The 6,218-nt window shown below is 44.5% G+C and overlaps 1 non-coding gene across 1 annotated transcript; it reads left to right on the forward strand.

The window, feature by feature from the left end:
* Positions 1-5,572: 5,572 nt before the first annotated feature.
* Positions 5,573-5,645, forward strand: TRNAE-UUC (transfer RNA glutamic acid (anticodon UUC)). The gene has a single exon. It is a non-coding gene; the product is annotated as a tRNA-Glu (tRNA).
* Positions 5,646-6,218: the final 573 nt, after the last annotated feature.

A 6,218-nucleotide genomic window follows, 5' to 3' on the forward strand; every position in this document is an offset into this window, starting at 1 on the left:
AAAGCAGAGACATTACTTTGCCAACCAAGGTCTGTCTAGTCAAGGCAATGGTTTTTCCCGTGGTCATGTAGGGATGTGAGAGTTGGACTGTGAAGAAAGCTGATCGCCGAAGAATCGATGCTTTTGAACTGTGGTGTTGGAGAAGACTCTTGAGAGTCCCTTATACTGCAAGGAGATCCAGCCAGTCCATTCTAAAGGAGATCAATCCTGGGTGTTCATTGGAAGGACTGATGCTGAAGCTGAAACTGCAATACTTTGGCCACCTCATGCGACGAGTTGACTCACTGGAAAAGACTCTGATGCTGGGAAAGGTTGGGGGTGGGAGGAGAAGGGGACGACAGAGAATGAGATGGCTGGATGGCATCACCAACTCTGTGGACATGAGTTTGAGTGTACTCCGGGAGTTGGTGATGGACAGGGAGGCCTGGCGTGCTGTGATTCATGGGGTCGCGGAGAGTCGGACATGACTGAGCGACTGAACTGAACTGAACTGAACTGAAAACAGAAGAGCACTACTCTTTATAGACTGGAAAAGACTCTGATGCTGGGAGGGATTGGGGGCAGGAGGAGATGGGGACGACAGAGAATGAGATGGCTGGATGGCATCGCCGACTTGATGGACATGAGTTTGAGTGAACTCCAGGAGTTGGTGATCGACAGGGAGGCCTGGCGTGCTGTGATTCATGGGGTTGCAAAGAGTCGGACAGGACTGAGCAACAGAACTGAACTGAACTGAACTGAACAGAGGCGAGGATCTCTGCAACAAACTATTCATAATATCCATGGTATAATCTAAAATTACTAGACATGAGGGGAGATAAGAAAATATGACTCAAACACAAGAGAAATGACAGTCAAGTGAAACCAACTTCAAGATGACTTAGATTTAAAATTAACAAGTGTGTTAAAACAGCCATTACAATGGTGCTCAAATATATAAAGCAATATAATGAGTGGACAGAAAATAACCAGAGAGAACTGGAAATAATAAAAGAATTAAATGGAAATGCTTGAATTAAAAATATATCTGAAATTAAAAATTCATTGGATGAGCTTACCAGTAGGTTGGAAATAACAAGAGTCAGTCAATGTGAAATCAGATCAAGAGAATTATCCAATTGAAGAAATGAGAAAACATTTTAAAAAACATAAAGCTTCAGAGACTTGTGAGAAATAGGAAACAATAGTACATACTATCAATATTACACATGTAATAATAAATATATTATTAATATACATAATAATAATACACGTATGACAACCCACTCCAGTATTCTTGCTGGGAAAATCTCATGGACAGAGGAGCCTGTTGGGCTACAGTCCATGGGGTTGCAAAGGGTTGGACACAACTGAGCAACTGAGCCCAGACACATACAGTATTATATTATTATATATTATAATAATAACAGCTTCCCTGGTGGTTCAGATGGTAAAGAATCTTCCTGCAATGCGGGAGACCTGGGTTCAATCCCTGGGTTGGGAAGATCCCCTGGAGAAGGGAAAGGCTACCCACTCTAGTATTCTTGGGCTTCCCTTGTTGCTCAGCTGGTAAAGAATCCACCTGCAATGCGGGAGACCTGGGTTCAATCCCTGGGTTGGGAAGATCCCCTGGAGAATGGACTGGCTACCCACTGCAGTATTCTTGCCTGGAGAATTCCATGGACAGACTAGCCTGGTGGGCTAAAAGCCATAGGGTCAAAGAGTTGGACAGGACTGAATGACTAAAACACACATATATTTTAATAATAATACATATAGCTTCAGATGGAGAGAAAACAGAAGGGGGCAGGGAAAAAAACCTTCGAAGAAAATGATACAAAAAGTCCCATGTTTGGTAAAGGACATACATTTATAGATTCAAGAATCTCAGGGTACACTGAGCAGAATAAATAAAAACTGTACTTATGTCATCTTAGTCAAAATACTGGAACCCAAATATAAAAAGAAAATCTTGAAAGCATCAAAGAAAAACAATACATTATATACAGGGAAACGATGATACAGATTGTAGCTGACTTCTCATTGGGGAAAAAAAAGGCCAAAAATATGAAAAAAAATATCTTTACACTGAAGAGAAAAAGAAAGAAAGAAGGGAGGGAGGGAGAGAAAAGAAGGAGGGAGAACTAGGATTCTTTTTCAATGAAAATTTGAAACTGAAGGAAAATTAAAAACACTTTTCATATAAAGGAAAACTAAGAATATTTGTTGTCAGCCCTTATAAGAAGTACTTAACGAATGCTCTGGAGAAGGCAGTGGCACCCCACTCCAGTACTCTTGCCTAGAAAATCCCATGGATGGAGGAGCCTGGTAGGCTGCAGTCCATGGGGTCGCTAAGAGTCGGACAGGACTGAGCGACTTCACTTTCACTTTTCACTTTCATGCATTGGAGAAGGAAATGGCAACCCACTCCAGTATTCTTGCCTGGAGAATCCCAGGGACGGGGAAGCCTGGTGGGCTGCCGTCTATGGGGTCGCACGGAGTTGGACACGACTGAAGCGACTTAGCAGCAGCAGCAGCAACAAATGCTCTTCAGACTGAAGGGAAATAGAAAGATCTCCCAAAAGCATCTTCAAAAATGATAAATACGTGCGTAAATATAAAAAAAAATCTTTTTGCTCTTTTCCTTAAAATAATATTACTGTTTAAAGTAAACTTTGTAGCATTGTATTGAGGGGTTTATTTCACATGGCTATGTGATATGTATGACACTTGAGAGGATGATGGAGGAAACTGGGGCTAAGTGCAGATAATCAGGGCAAGAAGAAACTTCCCAACAGCTTTTTCTCTCTTTCTTTTAAAAATACTTGTTTATTTATTTGTCTGTGCTGTGTCTTAGTTGTGACACTCCCGATCTTCAATCTTCATTGCAGCTTGCAGGATCTCTTAGCTTCAACATGCAGGATCTAGGTCCCTGACCAGGGATTGAACCTGGGCCCCCTGCATTGGGAGCACATAGTCGTAGCCACTGGACCACCAGGGAAATCCCTAGATTTTTCTTTTTTTTTTTTTTTTTCAGTGTGTAACTTCCATTCAGTAAAGTTCACGAATCTAAGTGGACAGCTGGATGACTTTTTTTATTTTATTGAATTTATAACTTTATTGATTTTACCATGGTGTGTTAATTTCCACTGTAGCAGATGCACAGATTTTTACATAGGCATTCACCCAGGTTAGGAAGTGAAGTCGCTCAGTCATGTCCGACTCTTTGCGAGTCCATGGACTGTAGCCTACCAGGCTCCTCCCTCCATGGGATTCTCCAGGCAAGAGTACTGGAGTAGGTTGCCATTTCCTTCTCCAGGGAATCTTCCCAACTGGATCGAACCCGGGTCTCCCTCATTCAAGGCAGGCACTTTAACCTCTGAGCCACCAGGGAAGCCCTTTGCTGCTGCCGCCGCTGCCGCCACTGCTACTAAGTCGCTTCAGTCGTGTCCAACTCCGTGCGACCCCATAGACGGCAGCCCACCAGGCTCCCCCGTCCCTGGGATTCTCCAGGCAAGAACATTGGAGTGGGTTGCCATTTCCTTCTCCAATTCATGAAAGGAAAAGTAAAAGTGAAGTCTCTCAGTCGTGTCCGACTCTTAGCGACCCCAAGGACTGCAGCCTACCAGGCTCCTCCGTCCATGGGATTTTCCAGGCAAGAGTACTGGAATAGGGTAGGGAAGCCCTTTACCACCACCAAAATCAAAATGTAAAACATTCCAGCTTCCCCGGAAGGTTCCTTCATGGCCTGTCCCATTTGATGCCATTCTTCTTGCCTCTGTCACCCCAAAATAGTTGTACCTGTCCTGACAACCATTTTCCCCCATGTTTGCTTTTCCTACCTCTTAGTCTTCCATTCTACGAATGTGATCTTTAAGGCTGTAGTGGTTGGCACCCCTGTCAAAGGCTCATTGGAGGGAAATGTATATCTATTCTTTAACGGTAGAAGAAGAGACTAGTTAATTTTTGAAAAAAGGAGGCATGAGCGTGAAAAAGACAAAAGAGCACAGAAAGAGGAGAGGAACGGAGATGCTTTCTTGAACACGCTGAACCTACCAACTCCATGAAATGCAAACAAACACCACCTCTCTTCAAATTTCCCCCACAAGCCTGTAAACAGCCACAGAGCCTGCCTGGGATAATCTCGAAGGACTTCCGGTTCCAGCTTTCTCTGATTTTACAGACTCTGCAAATGAGCTTCAAAGCTCTTCCCCAAAGCAATTCCAGCAGGGCTGAGTGCCCGTGGCAGCCAAGGGCACCCTGACTCCGAGTCCCAGGACTTGTTAATGATGATGCTGTTGGCCTTCAGTGGAGGCTTGCTGATTAGGAGGCGGTAGGTGGGGAGTGCAGTGAGCTCTGAAGATAAGTGAATTCATTACTGCAGGGTGTGCAGTAATGGCTCACATCAAAAGCCAGCAGCAGGAAGGGCTCTTTGATCTCCAGTTCAGTACCCTTTCAAGTGGTTCCTTTTCTCCTTTCCAGAAAGTTCTTGCTTCTTCCTCCCTTGATTTCTGGGGAGAATTCTAATGAGTGACCTCCCACCCAGTGGTATGCAGGAGAGAGGCTGGAGCATGAGCCAGAATCCACAGTCAGTTCCCTGAAAAGCAGTACAGCCAAAGTCCCCGTCCCCAGCCACACAAAATGAGAGCACAGCTTTTAAGAGCAACTCATGCACCAGGAGACCTGTACAAGAACGCTCTTAGCAGCATTGCTGCAAACAGCTCCAACAGCCAGCAACAGCAGAATGACTACTTTGTTATGTGTCCTAACAATGGAATACTATGTACCCAGGAAAAAGGCTGAACTCCATCTCTGGGGAACCACACCAATGCCTCTTGCTGCTGCTGCTGCTGCTGCTAAGTCACTTCAGTCGTGTCCGACTCTGTGCAACCCCATAGACAGCAGCCCACCAGGCTCCCCCGTCCCTGGGATTCTCAAGGCAAGAACACTGGAGTGGGTTGCCATTTCCTTCTCCTTACACACATGATATTGGGCGAAAGAAACCAGCAGGGAAATAATAGGTGGAGTATAATCCCACTTCTATAAATTGTAAAGCTTGCAAGGATAAATTACAGTGTTTCCAGATGAATAGTTAGGTGGCCAAAGCATAAAGAGAAACAAAGAAACAACTGACATTAAAACCTGGAATCTAGAAAAATTATATCGATGAATCTGTTTGTAAGGAAGGAAAAGAAATGCAGATGTAGAGAGTGGACTTGTGGACACAGTGAGGGAGGAAGAGAGTGAGAAAAACGAAGAAAGTAGCATCAACATATATACATTATCAGGTGTAAGATGAGTAGCTGATGAGCACTTGCTGTATAGCACAGGGAGCCCAGTCTGGCTCTCTGTGGTGACCTGGAGGGATGAGCAGGGGAGGAGTGGAAGGCTAAGGCGGGAGGGGATGTATGCATATGGCTATATATGGATGTATGTATATGTATATGTATGTATGTATGTATATGTATATGGCAAATCAGCAAATTATGGCTGATTTGTATTGTTGTATGGCCACAACCAGCACAACATTTCATTTTTTTTTTAATTTTTAAATAAAAAAAAAAAACAAGAAAAACCAGGAAAGACTGGGAATTCCCTGGTGGTCCAGTGGTTAGGATTCTGCACTTTCAATGCTGAGGGCCCAGGTTCAATCCCTGGTCGGGGAACTAAGATTCCCACAAGCTGCCTAAAAAAAAAAAAAAAAAATGTGAGTTCCTGCTGGCTGTTAAAAAAAAAAGACAGGGAAGAGGGGGAGGAGTGTGGCCAAGCAGGGGGGCTGTGTTTCTGGGAGCCAGGAATGGTCGACTTCTTGATTCCTACAATGGTTTCCTGGGTATTCCCTTCTTTATGTTCTTTTTTTTTCCTTCTGATCTTTTCAGTGACTGTATCACACAGTTTTAATAAAAGGGCTTCACAAAAGCAAAGCCTGAGAAATTCAAGACTAGCTCGGGAACTGGGGTTTAAAAAAAAAAGCAAAGTCTGCTCAGCTGCTGTGATGCCTATAAAGCTGCAAAGGCAGCCCAAACCAGCAGGCTGTCAGATGCACCAAGTGCAAGCATGATGCATGCTGTGAAGATGAATCCTTGCATGAAGGTTTCACAGGAAAGAAGTCTGTCCTTGGCTGCCCACCCTTCACCCCTGCAGCACCATCCCAGGTGCTCGGTGGTTCAGAGAGGCTGGGGAAGGCCCACCTTTCACCGGGAAGCTCCCTGGCTCGGCTCCCCTTCACTTCTGATGCC

Source organism: Moschus berezovskii, chromosome 10 (genome assembly GCF_049115385.1).
Source record: "Moschus berezovskii isolate FMDL1 chromosome 10, NW_MosBer_1.0, whole genome shotgun sequence".
NCBI classification, from domain to species: Eukaryota; Metazoa; Chordata; class Mammalia; order Artiodactyla; family Moschidae; genus Moschus; species Moschus berezovskii.